Source organism: Lissotriton helveticus, chromosome 5_1 (genome assembly GCF_964261635.1).
Source record: "Lissotriton helveticus chromosome 5_1, aLisHel1.1, whole genome shotgun sequence".
Lineage (NCBI taxonomy): Eukaryota > Metazoa > Chordata > Amphibia > Caudata > Salamandridae > Lissotriton > Lissotriton helveticus.
This window is the reverse complement of record NC_136065.1, coordinates 1,601,644,648-1,601,666,040: the sequence shown is the minus strand read 5'-3', so window position 1 is coordinate 1,601,666,040 and position 21,393 is coordinate 1,601,644,648.

Below are 21,393 nucleotides of genomic sequence, written 5' to 3'. Positions count from 1 at the left end.
ATCATTCCACAGAATAAGATTGTTGCTGTTATTGCGGAAGATGAATTGGAAAAGCAAGTGCGAGCGGCCTTCCAAGAAAAAGAATTCGCCAATTGGATTTCAGAAGGTCCAGAAAGAGAACTTAAGGATGGGAAACCCTACTTTCAAGGGAAACTGTTTATTCCAGTTGAAAACTTGCAGTTATTAATCATCCAACAGTTTCATGACCATCCATTGGCCGGTCATAAAGGAGCAGTCAAAACGTTGGAACTGGTGAAGAGGAGTTATTTTTGGCCAGGCATGGAGGCACAGGTTAGGCAGCACATCGCCACTTGTGAACAGTGTATTAAGGGGAAAAGTTCTAGACAGCCACCTCAAGGTTTACTTAGGCCCCTGCCCATTGCACCTTCTCCCTGGCATACCATTTCCATGGATTTTATTGTGGAATTACCTTCTAGTCATGGTTATTCTGTAATCTGGGTGGTCGTTGACCTGTTCACTAAAATGAGTCATTTTGTTCCCCTAAAAGGTCTTCCAACAGCTTCCCAACTGGCAGATTTGTTTGTTCAACATATTGTGCGTCTGCATGGAATTCCTAAGATAGTGATTTCTGATCGGGGTCCACAGTTTGTTTCCCGATTTTGGAGATCTTTTTTGAAAGGTTTGGGTGTGGATTCTCGTCTGTCCACCAGTTTCCATCCTGAGACGGACGGACAGACAGAGAGGGTGAACCAGGATTTGGAACAGTATCTTCGTTTGTATTTGATGGATCAAGAGGGAGAGTCGCCCTCTCTATTAAGTACGGCGGAGTTTGCTTACAATAATTCAGTCCATTCAGCCACCGGTTACTCCCCATTCTTCCTTAATTCCGGTAGACATCCAAACATGTTAGTGGGTAGAGTTGAGGTAGAGGTTCCAGCAGCAGAAGATGTAATCCAAGATTTACATAAGGCCTTTCAGTCAGCATCAGAGAATTTAGCTAAGGCAAAACTGAGCTATAAGAAGCAAGCAGACAAGAAACGTAGGGAGAGTCCAGAATTTGAGGTAGGAGATTTGGTTTGGGTTTCCACTCGACATATGCGGTTGAAGGGGAACAGGAAGTTTCAGCCTCGATTTGTGGGTCCTTATCCAGTTGTGAACATGGTCAATCCAGTCAGTGTTAGGTTGGCCCTGCCTAAGTCAATGAAGATTCATCCTACCTTTCATGTTTCTTTAATTAAGCGAAACCCCCCAAATTTTCGATGTTCCCATCCTCCTGCTTCTATCCAAATGGAATCTGCTGAGGAGTTCGAGGTCAAGAGAATTTTGGACTCCAAACTGAGAAAAAACACTTTGTTCTACCTGGTCGATTGGAAGGGTTTCGGTCCTGAAGATCGTTCATGGGAACCAAGCAAGAATGTTCACGCCCCGCGGTTGGTAGCTGAGTTTCACAAGACTCATCCTCAAAAGCCTAGAGAGGGGGCTTTAGTGGGGGGTACTGTCAGGTCCCAGTGGGGGGTGAAGGTTTCTGCCCCCAGATTTCGTTGTCAGGTCAAATCTGGTAACAACCATTTGCTCTCTGCTTGCTTGTGGAGGCAGATGGTTGCTCAATCAAGATACTGAAATACCCTTCCTGATGGTGCCACAGACGATGGACTTTAGCGTTCTAGTCTTCCGTTGCGGCCATTTTGTGCGCTCGTGCCTTTTCCTCAGCGCACTTCAACGGTCGTACTCCAGCGGTATGGACGCATTCGTGAGAGCGCGTCTTTTTGAGTTTTAGTTTTCAGTCAGCTCACAGTCCAGTTAGTATTTCCTATTTCCTCAGAAGTCCGGGCGCTTGTTTAATGAGCGCTTCCCTGCCCTCCCGTTCCAGATATTCCGCTTCTGCAGAGACGCAGATTTTTCTCGCCACAAGGTCCTGGTAGGACGCTCTTCTTTTGGAACAGTACATAGCTGGAGGGAGGTAAGAATTTGATTCTGCGCTGTATTCTGAATCTGAATCCTGTATCCAGCCTTCAGCGCGGGACTCCTTCCTGACGCACTGAACTATAGTGAATTGGTGTATCTCTTGAGGCACTTGGGTGACAGCATAGACTCACGAACTATCCAGTGTCAGTCAGCCTGCTGTATACTAAGCTATAAGGTTTATGAACTAAAGTCTCTCTGAGGATTGGTGCAAGCAATTATTGTTCTTCATCCTTCCGGACCCAAGAAGACAACAAGTATAGTGTTGTATATATTGATATGCATATTAATTATACATAGTTAAACCACCGTAATATGACAGCAATTGTTGAAATTACCAGAACTGTCTGACGAATTCAACCAGAATTTATTTCCTTTCCTCTGGATTTCTAAAACTACAAACTCATTAATAGAGAGAGGCAATTGCCCACACACATTCAGGTACTTGATTAGATTTATGGGAGAGAGAAAGCAAGGAGGTAGTGCTCGAGTGTAGTGGGGAACTGTATTAATGTTTTGCTTACTTTTACAGGAGATGCCTTTCCTGAAGTAGAAGTAACCGAAGACCTTTGTGTGGTAGTCTCTCTGTGTGTTATCCACTTCCCCTTTCCCTTTCATTCCTGGGCTCAGAGTCCTCTGGGTGCAGGGGTGTAGGGGAGCTGGGAAATATCCTCTAGCAAGAACCCACTGGCCACCTGCTCCCACGGATTCAAAGGATTACAGGTACGCTCTCTGACAATATCATCATAGGAATTCTGGAGTGCGTAAAGGAATCGCGGCAAGGACATCATCTTGAAAAGGGCGGCTCTGCCCAGCGGTGACAAAGGTAATTTACGCCAGCGAGCCACGTCCAGCCTAAGTCTATGGAGCGGGGGAAGGAGATTACGTTCAAACCGGAGCGACGAATCCAGTGTAATAAAAACCCCCAGATATTTGAAACCGGACTGAACAACCTGGATGGGAAATCTATTCGGCAACGGGGGCAAATCACCCGAAATAACATAGACACAGGATTTAGCCCAGTTTATAATCAAACCAGAATTTTTGCCAAACGAGGTGAGAACGTCAAATAAGACATTTAAAGATTTACGCGGGGAAGTAAGATAAAGAAGAATGTCGTCCGCGTAAAGCGAGACACGATCCTCAAAATCTGGGGACCAACGTATACCCTTGGGAGAAGGCTCCCAGCGAAGCCACGCAGCCAGCGGCTCTAACGCGAGAGCAAAAAGCAGTGGAGACAAGGGGCACCCCTGTCTGGTCCCCCTACCGAGGGAAAAGGGAACCGAAACTCGACCGTTAACCACGACCTGTGCCAGGGGGTCGGTATACAGCAGCTTCACCCATCCGATAAACACCGGGCCAAAACCAAACTTCTCAAGAGCCGCCCAAAGGTAGGGCCACTCTATCGTGTCGAAGGCCATCGAGGCGTCCAACAAAGCCAAAATGGCCGGCTCCGTCAGAAGCCCCGCCCTCGCGATAGCTCCATGAAGGCGACGCAGATTAAGAGCTGTGTTACGGTGCGGGAGAAATCCGGATTGGTCCAGATGAATCAAGTCACTAATGACCGTTAGGAGGCGAGTAGCCAAGATCTTGGCAAGAACCTTAGGCTCAACATTTAACAGGGAGATGGGTCTATATGACGAACAAAGATCCCGGGGCTTACCATCTTTAGGAATTACCACAATCGTAGCCAGGCGCTGGTCATAAGGGAGAGCACCCCGCTCACGAGACTCCGAAAACATTGTTCGAAGATAGGGCGCAATCTTATCAGGACGCAGTTTGTATAACTCAATTGGCAAACCGTTCGGGCCCAAAGCCTTGCCCGAACGGAGAGAGCGAATTGCAGTCGCTATCTCGTCCGTAGAGAACGGGCCCTCCATAGAGTCCCGCTCCAGATCAGAGAGGCAGGGCAAAGCTATGTCGCGCAGCAAGAGGCGAGAGTCGTCTGCATCCCTTTCCGACACTGGGGAGTAAACCGCACGAAAATAGTCCGCAAAACATTCCACTATTTCAACCGGGTCCGTCACTTTCACACCATTCAAAGTCTGAATCACAGGCACTACTCGATTTGCCCTCTCCTTCTTGTCCAACCAGGCAAGCAATTTACCCGCTTTGTCCCCAACATCATACAGACGACCCTGTTGCTCTCTAAACATAATTTTGGCCGCATCTGTGACCAGAGACTTATAGGCAAATTGCTTCAGACCCAGGGCATGGAGTTTGTCACGAGTAACACTCGATTCCAGGTCAGCCTCCATCTCAAGTATTTCCATCTCAAGGTCCACCACCTCCCGATTCCTCGCCTTTTTGGTTTCAGCAATGAGAGACAGGGCCTGCCCACGAATTACCGTCTTAAAAGCCTCCCATAGGGACACCGCAGAGGAGACCGACCCCTCGTTTTCTAAAAAATAGTTGTCCAGGGACTTAATCAATTGACCACGGGTCTCAGGGGAGGTCAGGTACCAAGGGTTGATAGGAGCCACCCGGCCCGCCGCCTCCTCCCCCACATCAAAACAAAGCCAGAGCGGAGAATGGTCCGAGATGCCCCGGGGGAGGTGTCTAATCTCCCGGACAGCCGATGACTGTGCAGCTGGCATGAGGAAGTAATCCAGTCTAGACAAACTCCCATGGGCCCCAGAATGGAAAGTATACTGAAGCTGAGTGGGGTGCATAAGTCTCCAACAGTCCACCAAACCAAAAGTATCCAAAAAACCTCCCAGCCACAATTGGGCCGAAGGAGTATCCCTAGGGGGGTAACGATCACTCAGACCGGAGAGGACAGAGTTAAAGTCACCAGCCATGAAAAGAGCACCATCAGGGAGTTCCAACAGCACTCTGCCCAAATCGGAGAAGGTAGAGGTCTGCAGGCCGGGGGGCACATAGACGGTGAACAGGGAAAGGGTCCGGCCCTCATATCGTCCCACGAGGACGGCATAACGCCCCCGATCATCAAGGATTACATCATCTATCGCAAGGGGAAGGGAAGCCCGGACAAGGATACCCACCCCCCTGGAACCCGTTGTAAACCCTGAGTGCACGACAAGACGATAGCCCCACCTATTCATTGCACGACAAGTATTACCCACTAGATGTGTCTCCTGCAGAAAGACAATATCGGGAGACAAACGTCGCAGGCATCGCAACACCACCCCCGTTTAATACGATCCCCTAGACCATTGACATTCCACGAAATAAACCTCAACCCGCTACCCCCCATCCCACAAAGTAATGCAGGAACCATCCCCCAATGAGCATGACACCGAAAATTCAATTGTCAAGATAGAATCGCCTTGAAAAAACAAAACACAAACCACAAACGCCCCACCAACCCACCCCCCAACATCCAAGAAAACACCCCCCACCCTGCACCCCTGCAGTAAGCAAAAAAGCCACCCCAACATGCAATGTGCCTGTCGCCCAAAAACCCCCGTTCTACAAAAAGACCCCGGAGGAGGAAAAGGCCCTGTCCCACCCGCCACCCCGACAGAGATAAAGAAAGAAGAGAATACACAGAAAATAGAGGCGCTCAAGTACAGAACCCAGAAAGAAATTACATGATACGGAGACAGGGGCCCAGACAACAAGTTCAGCTCTCTACACCACCCTCGGCACCACCCGGGTGCTCGGTGGGCTCAGTCAAATTAGGCCGGTCCGGCAGAGAGTCCAGCCAGTCATTTACCGAATCAGGTCGATCAAAGAAAAGGGTCCGTTCATTGTACTCAACTCGTAGCCTGGTAGGAAAAAGCATGGCGTATCTCAAACCCAAGTCCCGAAGACGCTTCTTGACTCCACGGAAGCCCATTCGCTGTCTCTGCACAAGCTGTGAGAAGTCCGGGTAAAAGTTCACCGAGGCATTTTCGAAGGCCACCGGGCCCTTAACTCTCGAGGCCTGCAGGATAGCGTCTCGGTCCCTATAATGAAAAAGTTTTGCGACAATGGGCCTCGGCGGGGCGCCCGGCTTGCCCTGGCCACCCGGAACGCGATGGGCACGTTCCACCGCAAAGAATTTGCTCAATCCAGATGGAGAAAGGTAGTTTTGTATCAAGTCCTCAACAAGAAGATCAACAGAATGTGGATCAGGATTTTCCGGAACACCAACCACACGCACGTTGCAACGCCGTGATCTGTTTTCAAAATCCTCCAAGCGCTGAGTCATGAAATCGTTCACCTTTCTGAGATTGCCGATCTCCGTCTGTATCTCCGAGACGTCGGCCGTGAGGCTAGATGACTTGAGGTCCAATGACTTCACCTTCTCATTGGTTTTAGATAAGTCGGCCCGAATCAAGGTCACATCAATAGCCACAGTATTAATTTTGTGGGCCAAAGCTTCATACTGTTGGCCGATGGTTTCTCTCATGCCAGAGATGGCGCCCATGATGTCCTGCAGGGACGGCTCCGCCAAAGCCTCCAAAGGGTGCCCCACTGCACTCAGGCCAGGCAAGGCGGCACCGGGGGACCCCTTCGATTGTGTGTACCGGTCCATGATATTAGACTGGACCGGGCCTCCGCGAAGGGGCGTCTTGGTCTTCCGCCTCTCTTGGTCCCCTCTGCCAGTCATAGTGTAGACCACGTCCCCAAGGGACCCACGCGACCTGGTGAAAATGGCCGCAGGAAGACAGGGCGCCGGAGCCAAAAGTCAGCAGCGAGGGCACCTCGAGGTGTGAACCGGCCCGGAAGGATACGAAGCAGGCAAAAGGTGCAACTGCGACCTCGCGCCGCTGGACTCAGCACCGGCCAGACACCTCCGCTGGAAGACGTAGTCTGAGTCAGAATCGAAACCAAAAGTTAAGAGGGGGACCCATAAGTCGAGTCCCCCTGCCGCTGTTGTTCAACTCAGACACGGCAGCAGAGCCTCACCAAGACCCGGGCGCACCACCAGGGCGGGCCCCGTTAGTTCGAGTCGACGTAGCTTCGGTGCCCCTGGTCCAATTCGAAATCCAAAAACAATATTAAGATCAGCCCAGGTTCCTCTTCATGAGTCCTTGTAATGAATCAGGATATGTTCAGGATATCATGCCGGGGGTGGCGGGGGTCCGGAGAGCGCTGTGCTCACGCGGCCATCACGGATGCCCGCCAAGCTCCTCCCCCCAACAACATATGATATGGAGGATATGTACAGAAGTGATGGAGTACACTTCACAGATCAGGGAAATCAAGTTTTCGTGAATAACATGAACCTGTGCATCCACACTTACATGTAGCTCCAACTAATAAACACAAGGTCTCTTTTTAGAGCCACCCTATAACTTACAACTTAGGCCCCTTATTTTAGAACCACATAACGGCAACTCCTGGACCCTCTCCAATATTTTTTCTCCACACAGATATTGCGCAGCAGCCAGACCATCTCACTTTCCAGCACAGAGCTCTCGCTTTGATCCCGGCTCTACTCACCTATAGGGGTGAGTAGTTTGAGCTTTACAAATACTGTATTGATTTACCTTTGCACTCCCTATACAACACTACCTAAGCACCATATACAAGTTGGACAGGTGTGACACAGTGCCCAGAGCACATGACTTCACAGCATAGCACACACAGTTTAGGCTCACGGTTTCATCCCCGACTCCAGCAGCAGCTCAATTTAACAGCATCACATTCTATGCAATACATCACTTAATTTCCGTACCCCAAACTTTCAGACCGGAAGGGGTCAGTAGTTCAACAGCTTTACGCCGAGTCCGTCAGCAACTTAGTTTACTCCCCCAGCGCCATCAGACCCCTAGGAGACCCCTAGGAGTAATCACTTAGCACTTTACAAATACCAAATTGATTTGATACGCGGGAATTTACCTTCGCACTCCCTCTATAACACCCCCTAAACACCATACACAAGCTACAATATATGAAACAAAAGTTCCTCCGAGTAGCTTTAACTACATTCTGACACTACTTGGACACATTTTGTCACAGCGACCAGAGTACAGAACTTCACAGCATATGACACACAGTCTGGCTCACGCTTTCATCCCAGAGTCTGGCAGCAGCTCAGCTTAGGACCATGAGACTCTATACAATACCCCAGGACTTTCAGACCAGTATGGGTCAGTAGTTCATCCTAGTAGGTATAAACACATGCTGACACTACCTCCACAGGTATATAGTGCAGCGGCCACAGCACATGACTTCACAGCATAAGACACACAATTTGGGCTCATGCTTTAATCCCCGAGTCCCACACCACCTCACCTTAGCTTCATCAGACTCTATGCAATACCTCACTTGATTTCCATAGCCCGGCACTTTCAGACCGGTAGATATGAGTAGTTCACCTTGCACCCCATGTATACCACACCCTAAACACCCCACAGAGGTGCAGTGCTCCTACCCTCCTCTTTCCTACGCATTTCACCCTTTTTCCCCCTTACTCGCTTCAACAAAATCACAAAATAGCGGCCAACACTTTCTAATTCCATGAGATTCTAGACCAGAGGTCTTCAAACTGTGGGGCGCGCCCTGCGGGGGCATGGATGGGTTCCCAGGGGGGCGCGAATGCCTCTGCAATTGCATGTAAATATAGATGGCCTGGAAGTGCGGCGATGTTTATTTGCTGCATTTCCAGGCTGTCTTCATTCACTTTGAGCCCTTGTGAGAACGGTGATCAGAATGCCATGGGGGAAGAGGTCAGGAAGTGTGCTGGCAGGGTCAAAAAGGTTGCTAAAAACAAAAGGCATTTATGTATTTTTATTTTTGCCCCATTTCTATTCCTGACCTTTGTGAGGATTGCTCAAGATGTACTTAACCAACATCCTGCTAACAGCAAGAGTACCAAAATAAGTGCTTCAAAGCCCATTAAATATCACTGAGTTAACAACTGGCTGTATTTATTATGATGCATAACCATCAATAATTTTCAAAGCCGATGTCGATGGCCCCTCAGATCTCGTCGGTTGTGGGCAGCTGTACAAACATAATGCGGCAATTGCGGAAGCTATCTCCTATCCTCCCACAACCTATGATGCGATCAATAGTGGCTGCCACTATCATCTCCAGAATTGATTATGGTAATGCCCTTTACCTTGGCCTACCCAAAATCCTTACCAGCAGGCTTCAGGTCCTAATGAATGACGCTGCCCGGTTGATTTTTAGACTGCCGAGGAGGTCTAAAGCTACCCCCCTATTGCAAAGCCTGCATTGGCTTCCAATTAAAGAAAGAGCGGAATTCAAGAGCTTATGTACAGCCCATAAGGCAATTTATGGCAAGGCCCCAACCTACATTAAAGATCGCCTGCAGCTGTATTGTCCTACGAGAACACTTCGGTCCTCAGATTCCCAGCTATTGACCTGTCCTCGTTACAGGCTAGCGACGAAGGGAGGGATAGCCTTTTCAGTGTTAGCTCAGCAGTTATGGAACAGCCTGCCTGGGATGCTGCGCGGGGAAGGAAATCTGTTACGCTTCAGAAAGAGCCTAAAAATGCTACTGTTTAGCAGAAGCCTGGGCATAGCATAATCTAGCTTTGGTCTCTGCTTTCACCTTGCCATGTTATTGTATGTTACCATCTTTCCTAGCGCTTAGAGACCTGCAGGTGATTAGGCGCGATATAAAATTATAATAACAATAACAATAACAATAACAAAGCACCTGATGCGAAGTTCCTTGCCCCAGCAATTTTCAAAGTATCAATAAAAATGCCAGGATAACTCCAGTGATTAATGTTCTTTCTGGAGAGAGACTGGAGCTTTGTCTGGAAGTGGAAGTTTCTTTTGACTCATCATAGCACAGAAGGTTAATATGCCTGCTGCACAGAACATGTCCGATTCAGATCACAAAGTACATACACTATGAATAGGTCAATAGATTATGGTTTTTCTCAAATAGATCTTTTTGTTACTTACAGTTTAAAAGTTAAAATACTAATATATAGATGAGTGCTATTAACTGTCATCAAAGAGCTGCATGCAAACTGCAAGGAATATATTACAGCTACATATTTTTTTGTCCAGTTTTTCCTTATCCTAGTATTGCAAAAAGGGTTCATTTGGATATAAATCAAGTCTTCTTATTAAAGAAAACCACTCACAATGGTGTTACAATTTAAGTTCAGAATGTGTGCTTTTCCAGACCAAGAACTCTTAAACTATACTGCCTACCAGTATGCATGACATGTGACTCCTACAACTTGTAGGCCGCTGTCTTATGTAACATTTCTCATTCACAGATTAACACTTGTATGATTGTCTCCGTGCAACGTATGTGTGATGTAACATGTTCTGACACCTTAAACTGGTATGAGTGGCGCTATAAAACGAAATTAATCAAAAAGACAGTGGTAATGGAGACTTGGGGGGCATTGTCAAATGGTGGTAATGAGGGAATCTGTGGCGAGGTGGTCATTAGGGGGAGAGGGGGGCGTCACCAAACATTGTCGCACAGGGTGCCACCAGGACTAAGGCCGGCCTGGAGGCCTTTATTACAGAAGTTTCCTTATTCCCGAATCTTGTGGTAGCAGTTTCTTTCTGCTGGAATCATGATTATGAGAAATGTGGTAATTACAGAACAACAGTGTTGGTAAATTCAATTGTTATGTCCTATGATGTTTAAATGCACACCACACAGGGAGGGACATGCAGGTCACTGGATGGATTGGTAGGTACTGCCCTCTTCACCCCGGGTGATTTGGGAGTGGTAATTGCTTCAGAGCACTGAATTCACAACCAAGCAGTTACTCTAGGGAAGCACTGAGCCTACTAGCCAACTCTGGTACAGGGACAATAGGCTTCAGCAGCAGATTGAGCACTGGGAAAGAGCTGCAGTCAGAGAAAGAGGTATTAGTTATAGAGGTCAAGCTCATCAAAAGGCACCAAGGACGAGTATATAGGTAACAGGGAAAAGAGCTATGGAAAGTAAGAGGAGAATGGTGGAATGAAAGGAAGGCAGGCTTGATTCAGGGGTAGATAGGCTGGTTCGGTGCAGAGAAATATTGGAGTCAGGAGAAAAGGCAAAAGGGTTTGTCACTAAGGGATGTTGTCAAGATGAAGTTAAAGAAGAAATTGTTAAAGGGGGTGGGAATTGTTTAGCGGCAAAGGGAATAGTTAATGTTTGTTTGAGTGCTTGAGGACATATTAATCTGAGTGGCAATTAGCAGATTTTTTTTTGTACCTGAGCTCAAACGGCCTTATGACAACAGCAACAAGGTGTCTGTGGTGATCCAATCCCAAAGTATGTTTGGGAGATTAAATGGCTGCTGAATCCACGCTCAACATATTTAAAAAACATGACAGAAGACCACAAAAGAAGTGAATTGTGCAGCAAAATAAACCGCAACGTACATAGAACTAGGTTCACTTAAAACCACATGTGTGCAACAATAATGTATTTGTCTTCCTGTACTGCACAATAAAGCAGAACTATCGAAAATACATAAATCTGTCCTACAGAATAGAATGTTTGTAAGTACTAGTTTACAGCACTGAAGAATTGGATATGCAGTACTATGCAGCAGATTATGGATTACGTAGCAAATGCGGTAATATAAGTGGCCTTTTTTTTCTTTAAAAAAGGCCATTCATTAGTGAAGCAGGTACTGCTGCCAAGTGTGTAAGTGGCCACAGCTGATTATCAATAATTAAGCAGATGCAGAAGGACTGGGGACCATGGGTTTGAGGGGCCCACTGCATCACAGTTATCACTGTCTACCTATAAAAAAGAGGCATGGGAGCTTATTTTACTTTTTAGCATTAGGACCGAGGGCACCTTTGCAGAAAAAAAGGAGACATAGTGTGGGAGCTTTATGGTTTTTCTGAAAGGGACAGAGACTCCTTTTCAAAATTGGAGTGATGGGCAGGCATGGTGGGGAAGAGGTGAAAGATTTAGAGGAGATAGCCTGCTACTCAGGACTGCTGTTATCAATAATACAGCAGGTGTAGTTGCATTTGGGTCCAAGAGTGTGAGGGGCTACAACACCCCAATAATGGGGAGTAGTGTTTTTGGGACCACACATGTTTTTGTTTGATGCATTTGCTGTTTTATAAGTATCATACTTAGTGTGGTTTATGAGCTATAGAAAAAGTATTCCTGAAATCGTCTCATAAGCCCGTCCCTTGCACACAGCCATGTCCCTCCCGCTCCACCAATTATTGCATTAAAGTTTTGTAGGGGGGCCCGACCTCAAAACATTTTCCTTAGGGGGGGCTCGGAGCAAAAAAGTTTGAAGACCTCTGTTCTAGACAATACCTCACATATTTTCCGTACCACAGGTCTTTCACACCAGTACGGGTCAGTAGTTTATTCTACTAGTTATAAACACATGCTGACACTACTTCCACAACTCTACTGCAGTGGCCAGGGCACATGACTTCACAGCATAAGACACACAGTTTGGGCTCCGTCTTTAATCCCCGAGTCATGCACCTGCTCACCTTAGCAACATAACACACTAGGCAATACCTCACATAATTTCCGTAGCCCAGCACTTTCACACTGGTAAGGGTGAATACTTCACTTTGCACCCCCTTTATAGCACACCCTAAACACCCCGCAAAGGTTACAGTGCTCCTACCCTCCTCTTTCCCACATTTTTTTCCCCTATTTTCCCCTTACTCGCTTCAACGGAATCACAAAATGGCAGCCAACACTTCCTAGTTGCAAACGCTTGCAGCCAATCAGCAGCAAGCTTGTGCTTGTAAGGCATTAGCCAATCAGATGGCAGAATTCGCAAAAATTGATATCTGTAAATTTTGATATTTCTCAAAAACTACTGAATGGATTTACACCAAATAAACAAAAGCGTGCTTTCTAGATCAAGACCCTTCTCCTTGCCAAATTTGGGGTAATTCCGTTCACCCTTTGACCTGTAGCCTTGTCTTCAGTTTCCCACTGAAATTAATATTGAAAAAACATGTTTTGGGACCCCCCTTTTTTCTCAGCCCCCCTTGACGAATCAGCCCCAGATTTTCAACATAGGAGCTGATCTCAACAAAGAATTAGTTTTGAAAATCTTTCGTAGATTCGTTCATTGGCGCCAAAGGTTTTGGGAATAGAATTTTGCCATTTTCCTATGCAACTAGGTCCTAACTATAACTACCTACTGGCGAACGAAGTAGGTAATACATATATATATATTCACTGAATTTACAGACGTTATAGTTAGGAATTAGCATTTAAAAAACATTTCAAATTCACTAAAAAAACATAGGTTTCAGGGACGTTATAGTTAGTGGACATTTGAGTCATATAAATCCAGAGAAATTTGCATGTTATAGTTAGCTGAGCTAACTAAAACTCATGCGCCCGCAATGCATTGGTGATGACATGGTCAGTGACATCACTGATGACATCTCAAATGACATCACTGATGACATTAATCATGACATGATCCACATGATAATCTGATGATCATACTGATGCTCTAATATAAACTTAGATATGCCCATTCTAAAATGCAGACAACTATTGTTTAAAGCGTTCAGACAAGAATCCTAGGTCAACACACACATCCAGTCACTTATACTTGTAGTTTATCATCAATACTGGACTATAATATGCACTCATACATCTATACATGCAGTCACACTCTGCCACAGATTTATTCACACACCTAGTCAGTAAAGCTAAGAATCAATCACATACTCATTTACTCATGTATAGTTATACACACCAACTTTGTTATTTTTAGACATACCACATCACTTATTTGTACAGAAACTAAAACATATTTACTGTCTTATACAATCACTGAGTGAAGCACACACTTATTTATACACGAACTCTTCAAATAACTTAGTCTCACGTATACTCATTTATATACTACAACACTCACATATAGTGCATTAAAACATATGTAGTTAGTCACAGATATACCACTGAGACATTCATTCACTCACCAAGATACCCATACACACACTAACTCACCCATACAGTCCTTCCTAGATGTACTTTTTAATCCATACAACCACTGAATATATGGACAGACTCATACACACCCCCATGCACCCACCCACACAGACACTCTGGGAGCCGAACAGATACTCATGCAACATGTCAATAACCTATATAGATACTCATGTAGCTATTCAGCAACCCATGCAGTTGCCTACACACCAAAGGAGAGACTAACACAGACTTTCACACATTTCAGTCACTAACCCAGGGGTGGCGCAGAGTGACGAAGGAAGGGGGCATGGCCTCTGGCGCGATGCCGGTGTTTTATAAAAAAAAAAAGAATTTAAAAAGGGGGCTGTGAAGCCACCCTTCTTTTTCTATTTGTTGGGCCCTGCGGACCCCATCCCCCAGGGCCTGCCCCCTATTTTTTTTTTTATATTTAAAAAATGTGGAAGGGGACCCCGTGGCCCCCTCCCGAGGCTTTAAAAGGCCCCGGGGACCCCATCCTCCGGGGCATGGCCTTTTCCTTTTTTTTTTTTACTGTTGGGGAGGGGTACTGCGTGGCCCCCCTCCTGGGCCACTTGTAGCCCCGAGGATCCCATCCCCCGGGGCTGGCCCTCTTTGTTGGGGACCGTGTGGGGTCCCCAATCCCCCCACAGTCCCAGCCAGCTCCCCGCCTCCTGCGGGAGTCGACATTGCTTTTCCACATGGGGAGCAGCTAACATTCGGCTCCCCATGTGGAAAAGCAATCAGCTTTTCTTCATTGAAGCTACAGCAAGTTTCCCTGTTCTCGCTTCAATGAAGCAAAGCAGTTTGCAATGACAGGGTGGGTGCGTGAGGCTCCCGCCAGGCATGCAAACAGCAGTGTCCCGGGGGTAGGCACCCTGGGACACTGCAGGAGCCAGCCCTGGGGGGGGTGGCGGTTCCCAGGGCCATCAAAGGCTCCAGGAGGGGGGCCGCACAGCCCCCTCTTCACATTTTCAAAGCACCAGGGGGTGGTGGTCCCCGGGGCATGTGGGGAGGCTAGAGCCCCCCACACAGGGTATTTTTTTTTAGAAAAGCCCCGGGGGGATGGCGGTCCCCGGGGCTGCGAGGGTGCAGTGTGCCCCCCGCAATGCAAATTAAATCGAGCTTTGGGGGTGGCGGTCCCCAGGGCTGCGGGAGGCCGTGAGCCTTCCTGTCATTGTTTTCTAAAAGCCCCATGGGGTGGCGGTCCCCAGGGTTGAGGGGGGCAGTGTGCCACCACGAAATGTTAAATAAGTCGAGCCAGAGGGGTTGCGGTCCCGAGGCTCGGGGGCCTTAGAGGCCCCCCAACATTAAATTATTAAGCCCCATGGTATCAAGGGCAGTGTGGGGGGGATTGGGCCCCCCCACACTTTTTTTTAACATGCTCCTGGGATTTGGCTCCCCGGGGCTAATTAAGATCAAAGCGCGGGAGCCAGCGCTTTTTAGGTTTTTTTTTAACTTCAGGATCCGCCCACCCTGCGCGGATTTTGCCTATGTAAAAAAAAAAAATTGGGGGCCCCCAAGCAGGCCTAGGGGGTCAGGGCATTTATACCCAGCCCCCATTTTGCATTTTGCACGTTTTCTTATTAGGTTTCTTGAGCCTCGAGGCACAAGATGGCTGCCAACACTTCCTGATTTGGAGTGTTGACAGCCAATTAGCATACAGCTTTTGCTCAGCAGGGTGCATGGATCCTGCGCGGCCATAGATACACATGTGATTTTAATTGTGATTTTCTCAGGAACTACTGAACGGATTTGCACCATTTAAGAAAAAAGGCACGACTCTGAACCAAGGTCTACCTTTCTGCCAAATTTGGTGTAATTCCGTTCAGCAGTCCGGGCCGTAGCTGCGGCTAAAGGTTCCTATGGGAAATTGCATGGGGAAATCACATTTTGGGAGCCCCTTTTTTCTCAGCCCCCGCTTGATGAATCACCCTGAGACTTTCAGGATAGGAACAGACCGGAGCGCCCCACTAGTTTTAAAAATTACGTGAAGATTCGTCAACCGGTGCCAAAGTTATTTCAAATAGAATGTTGAGGATTTCCTATGGAAAATAGGTCCTAACTAAAACTTCCTACTGGCGACCGCAAGTAGGTATTATATATATATATATATATATTCACTGAAAAAACCATAGGTTATAGACCATATATAGTTAGGAATTAGCATTTACAAAACCTTGAAAATTCACTGAAAAAACCATAGGTTATAGACCATATATAGTTAGGTATTAGCATTTACAAAACCTTATTTTACTCACACAAAACCATTGAAATTCCATATATAGTTAGTTGCACTAACTATATATCGCGCACCTGCAATCCACTGCTGATGATGTCACATATTACATCATTCATGACATGGTCAGTGACATCACTGATGACATCACTGATGACATCTCAAATGACATCACTGATGACATCACTGATAACAACATCCAGTGATTTTATGTTTCTGTAAAGTTTAAATATGTCTTACATATTGAAGAATGAGTGGATGTATAAGTGTCTGGACGAAGGATTTAGTAGGTGCATGACTGACTGTATGAGTGAGTGATTAAATGTGTCTCACTGAGTGCATGGGTTAGTGACTAAACTGTCTTAATTTGTGCATCATTATGTCTGTTGTTCTGTAAACTGTTGCATGTGTTGATCAATAGCTATATGAGTAACTATATGGGTTATTGATTGATTGTCCAAGTATTTGTATGGGAGACTGAGTGTGTGTGTGGCTGGCTGGGAGGTGTGTGACTCTGTGCAGATCAATGTGTACTTATATCAATGATTGTATAACAAGGTAAGTATGTGTTAGTATATGTTTGAAAATATAAGGTGCTCTATGTTTAACTGTATAGACAAGAAAATGGAAGTGTGATTGATTCTTTACAGGACTGACTAGGTGTGTGAGTAACTCCATGGATGAGTGGCAGAGTGTGAGTGTCTGTATAGGTGTATGCGTGCATATGATAGTGTTGTAAAGATGAGTGATTGTATGTATGAATGATTGTATGGGTGAATGAGTGAATGTGTGTGTAGACGTAGGAATCAGTGAGTACATATGTAGTAACTAGTATTGGTGTGTCAATGGTTTCAAAAATTATACTCTGTATTTAACACTGGGTGAAACAGAGGTTATATTAAAATATGAGGAGATGCATTGTATTGTCACATGAATGATATCATCAGTGATGTGGTCATTGATGTCAAATGAGATGTCATCAGTGATGTCATCAGTGATGTCATTTGAGATGTCATCAGTGATGTCATCAGTGATGTCACTGACCATGTCATGAATGATGTAATATGTGACATCATCAGCAGTGGATTGCAGGTGCGCGATATATAGTTAGTGCAACTAACTATATATGGAATTTCAATGGTTTTGTGTGAGTAAAATAAGGTTTTGTAAATGCTAATTCCTAACTATATATGGTCTATAACCTATGGTTTTTTCAGTGAATTTTCAAGGTTTTGTAAATGCTAATTCCTAACTATATATGGTCTATAACCTATGGTTTTTTCAGTGAATTTCATTGGTTTTTTACCAGCTAATATCTGTAGCTGTAAAATGTATTCTTCTTTAAATCCAAAAATATATTTTATATGTTTATGAATAATTTTTTTTTTAAATATTTTTTTTTCTTCGTTCCCGCTTCGCGAATCGGGAAGCTTCCCGTTAGCTGACCTTGATGCCGCGAAATAGACCGCGAGCCGGTAAACGTTTCTTTACCGCAACTGCTGCATTAGAAAACAACATCGTGACACCTCCCGTCCGCATGACGTTTCACGTTGTCGCGTGATACGTCATATGACGTGCTACGTTAGCGAACTGGTACGCGAAGCGAGTCGCAAAGCGCAGGTTTCTGGAAGCAAACCGGGAGGCCCTGCAAAGCGCTTAACGTAAACACAGCAGGTCATGTGACTCGGTAATAACACTTTTCATTGGTTCATTTCACTTTTGGTTTCCTAATGATGTAAGACTAGGTCATATAATCTAAAATGAACACTTTTCATTGGTTGAGAACTCTTGTTTTTCCCAAATGATGAAAATCCCTCCTTCTTTCCTCACTCTGACTTTCATCATTGTGAGAGAAAGACCCTTTGTGATCACTGAGCAATGGCTTCTTTAGTAGCTTCAGCTGGTGCTTCCCCACCACCTCCACCACATCCAAGGAAGAGTGGACCACCTGCTCAAGTTATAATTCAACAAGAAGAGGAAGAAGAGGAACAGGACGACGAGCACGAAGAGAGGCAGTTTTTGCCTGAGGAGCCCAGGACGTCTCACCGGAAAGAAAACTTCATTTGGCAATTTTTTAAAATTCCCAAAGGTCAGAAAAAAGTAAATGCAAGATACGTAACTTGCCTTATATGTCAAGATAGACTGTCCAGAGGGACCGAGAAAAAATACAGTTTCGGAAACTACACAATGCATCGCCATATGACTAGGTGGCATCCTAACAACTACAGTGCTGCACAGTTTCGGAACGACCTAGATAATCTCCCTATTATGGCCAGAAGATCTGTTGTACCGGAAGTAACGGGACCAGAGGGCAGGGAGATAGTGCCAAATATACAAATGAGATTTGGTGAAGTAAAACACGTCTGCGTACATTGCGATGGATTCATTTGCTACGGAGAAAGAAGCATCACTCTGATCAACAGAGCTATTGACTATCATATGCAAGTTTGTGCGAAACGGCCAAAATAATAAATACTTTTTTTTTGTTTTGTTGCTCCTGTTGAGCCCTTTACAGTGAATCGTTTTCATTGCCCCCTCCAAGAAAAACCCCAAAAAATATAAAACTGTTCAGAAAAATTCAAAAAAAGTAAAAAAATGTTCAGAAAAATAATAAAAAAAATATAAAACAACAAAAACAATAAAAAAAAAGTTATTTTCAGAACTACCTCCCCGTTATTAAAAAATTGGTACAATATTTGGAACTGTGCCAACCTCTATTTCTCTTAGTTCGCTTCCCAGTTCGCTCGCCGGTACGCGAACCGGAAGCGAACCAAAAACAGTAAGTATAAGGGAAGGAAACAGACACTTATGTTAAAAGAAAGACAGCTATAGGGGAGTAAACTAGAGATACTATTACCCGTAATCCACTGCTGATGATGTCACATATTACATCATTCATGACATGCTCAGTGACATCATCAGCAGACGATTGCGGGTTTTTTGGCAACGTGCCTTATCCACGGTTTAATAACGCTGCCTTTTGCTTTATATAAGTTTTCAAATTGTATGAAATATATACCAATAGGTCGTTATGAACCTTTAGGTAGTGCTTTTCTTCATGAGGTCTGGTCGCTTCCATACACATACAGATGTTTCAAAGATGATCAAGAAGTTTATCTGAATGGAGAGGAATGCACTGAGACGCCAGATCATTCACTAATGTGTAGGCACATACAGTTACGCGGTTCATGCAACAAACACCGACCAAATATGGCTTGCGTGTTGCAAGGCACGCCAGTTCCTGCTATCATCCCCACGTTCAAGTTGTTGGAAAATGGTAGTTATTTGATGCTCAATAATGAAGATTGTTCTGGGTTAATTAAAAGTATTCCTTTTATCGTAACAGTAAGTGAACGGGTTATTTGCTGCAGAAATGTTCTATTTCCTCCCACACATGAACATAGGGAGTTTTCAATCTCGCCACAAATACCAACCTTGGGAGCAGATTTCAACGGCATGGCAAGAATAAGAGCTCTTTTGTCTCAGAGAGAGGTGGCCTTGAGTTCGGCCCGTGAAACTTTCGTGCTTCACATAGCGAACACCCGTACAGAGGTGCAGACCCTTTTCAATACAGATTCGCCTTTGCATTTCAGCGACATGGTTCGGACTATCTTTAACGCATCCTCCACAAAGGCCCTGGCGCACTTTTTTAAAGTTGTTACCAGTGGTCTCGTGACTTCATTTGAGAAAATCTTTGGAGTCATCCCTGCTTTCTTTCATTCTATTTTTTCCACTCTGCTTCGTGGATTGCCATTTTTACTTGCATTACCAGCGGACGCTCTTGTGCTTTTTTACATTTTTAAATATGGATGTCCCTCCTGTGCAAGCTCCCGCCCTGCAGCTGCTGACACTGTTCCGCAATCGCATGCTAGAATATTATGGCACAATGCCGTTGGCGATATTAAGCACGGCATATGGATTATCTTTTCGATTCTCCTACTTCACCTGTGTCCAGCCTGTATTTCACTGCCTGACCTGTGATTTCGATTGGGCCATTGATTTGTGTCTCTGCGGACCGGTTTCTCCTGACGTCGACTTTAATCAGCTGATGACTCCTATCATTACTCACGAGTTGGTTTGTCCTGGCGAAAGGATTATGGCTGTGGCATTGATGCATGGACTAATTGGTCCCTGGAATTTACTGGCGGCAACACAGTCTTTCTTGGAACAGAGCTTTCTTGAAAACCCACCGAGCTGTCCTCTGATGGTGATAGAGGATCCGGTGCTGGGAGAGCACGTATGTTCTTTTCCGCTTTTAAATTGGATGGCTGAACTCTTTTCGGATGAAGACGGTGACTTCCTATTGGAGGCTGTTGCAGCTTATTTTGCATACACAGTTATGTCATAGACCTTTTTCATTTTTGATATGCTGAGTACCAGCATTTCATTGACAATTCATTGACTTATTTGTCAAGTTTTTATTATTTAGCTTGCCTATTGGCTTAAGACTCGATAAAGTACTTGGCTGTTTTATTTTTCTTTAGCATTACATTTTCCTAGTTTTTAATATTTTACCTTGCGGACCGTCCACATATAAAGTTGCAATCTGCTCTCATGAGATGGCACTTCTATTATCTTATTCAGTTCGTTTCCGGATCATGGGGAGGTGTCATCTAGGTCCTGGATATCTTTACACCGTGTTAAGTTAGCATGGGCTCATTACCGGTTTAAACGCCATTTTTCCTTTTTTGCAACTTCTGCACACGACACTTAGTTGTTGCTTTAGCTTTCAACCTAATAGTTCATCGTGATTTACATGAGAATAATATGTTATTGCTCTACTATCTGCTTTACTTGTTAAACTATATCTGTACAGCGAGTGCTGAAGTTTCAAGAACAACACGATACAGAATTGTTATGAGGTCTGATCTCCACGACTTCATACTCATAACATAAGTGCAGCTTCTGCCAATTCTGGGCATGAGGCGGGTTTTATATTGCTTTGCCGAACACACATACACAACACTTGATGCGGTTCACATGAAGAGAGAGCTGGTGTATGCTGATGTGATTCCTTCAAATCTAAGACACTAAAGTATGGGCACGCCCTAAACCAACACAAAGAGACCTTCTTAGCAAATAATATAATATGTGTATTAGGGAGGGTGAGATATAAGCAGCCGCGGGCCGTGGAGGGAGTTACGATGGGGCAGGGAGGCGGGGAGGGGGAGGGGCAGGGTGGAGCCCTCTCCACCCTGCCCCTCCCCCTCCCCGCCTCCCTGCCCCACCGTAACTCCCTCCACGGCCCGTGGCTGCTTATAAGTGTTGATAACTCTTATTCATTTACAGCATGTTAACATACTGTCACCATTCGCTTTTTATGTACTAGTAACTATGCTGGTAATTTCGCTACTGATAATATGTGTACTTGTATTATCTAAGATACTACGCCTGAGAAGACGGC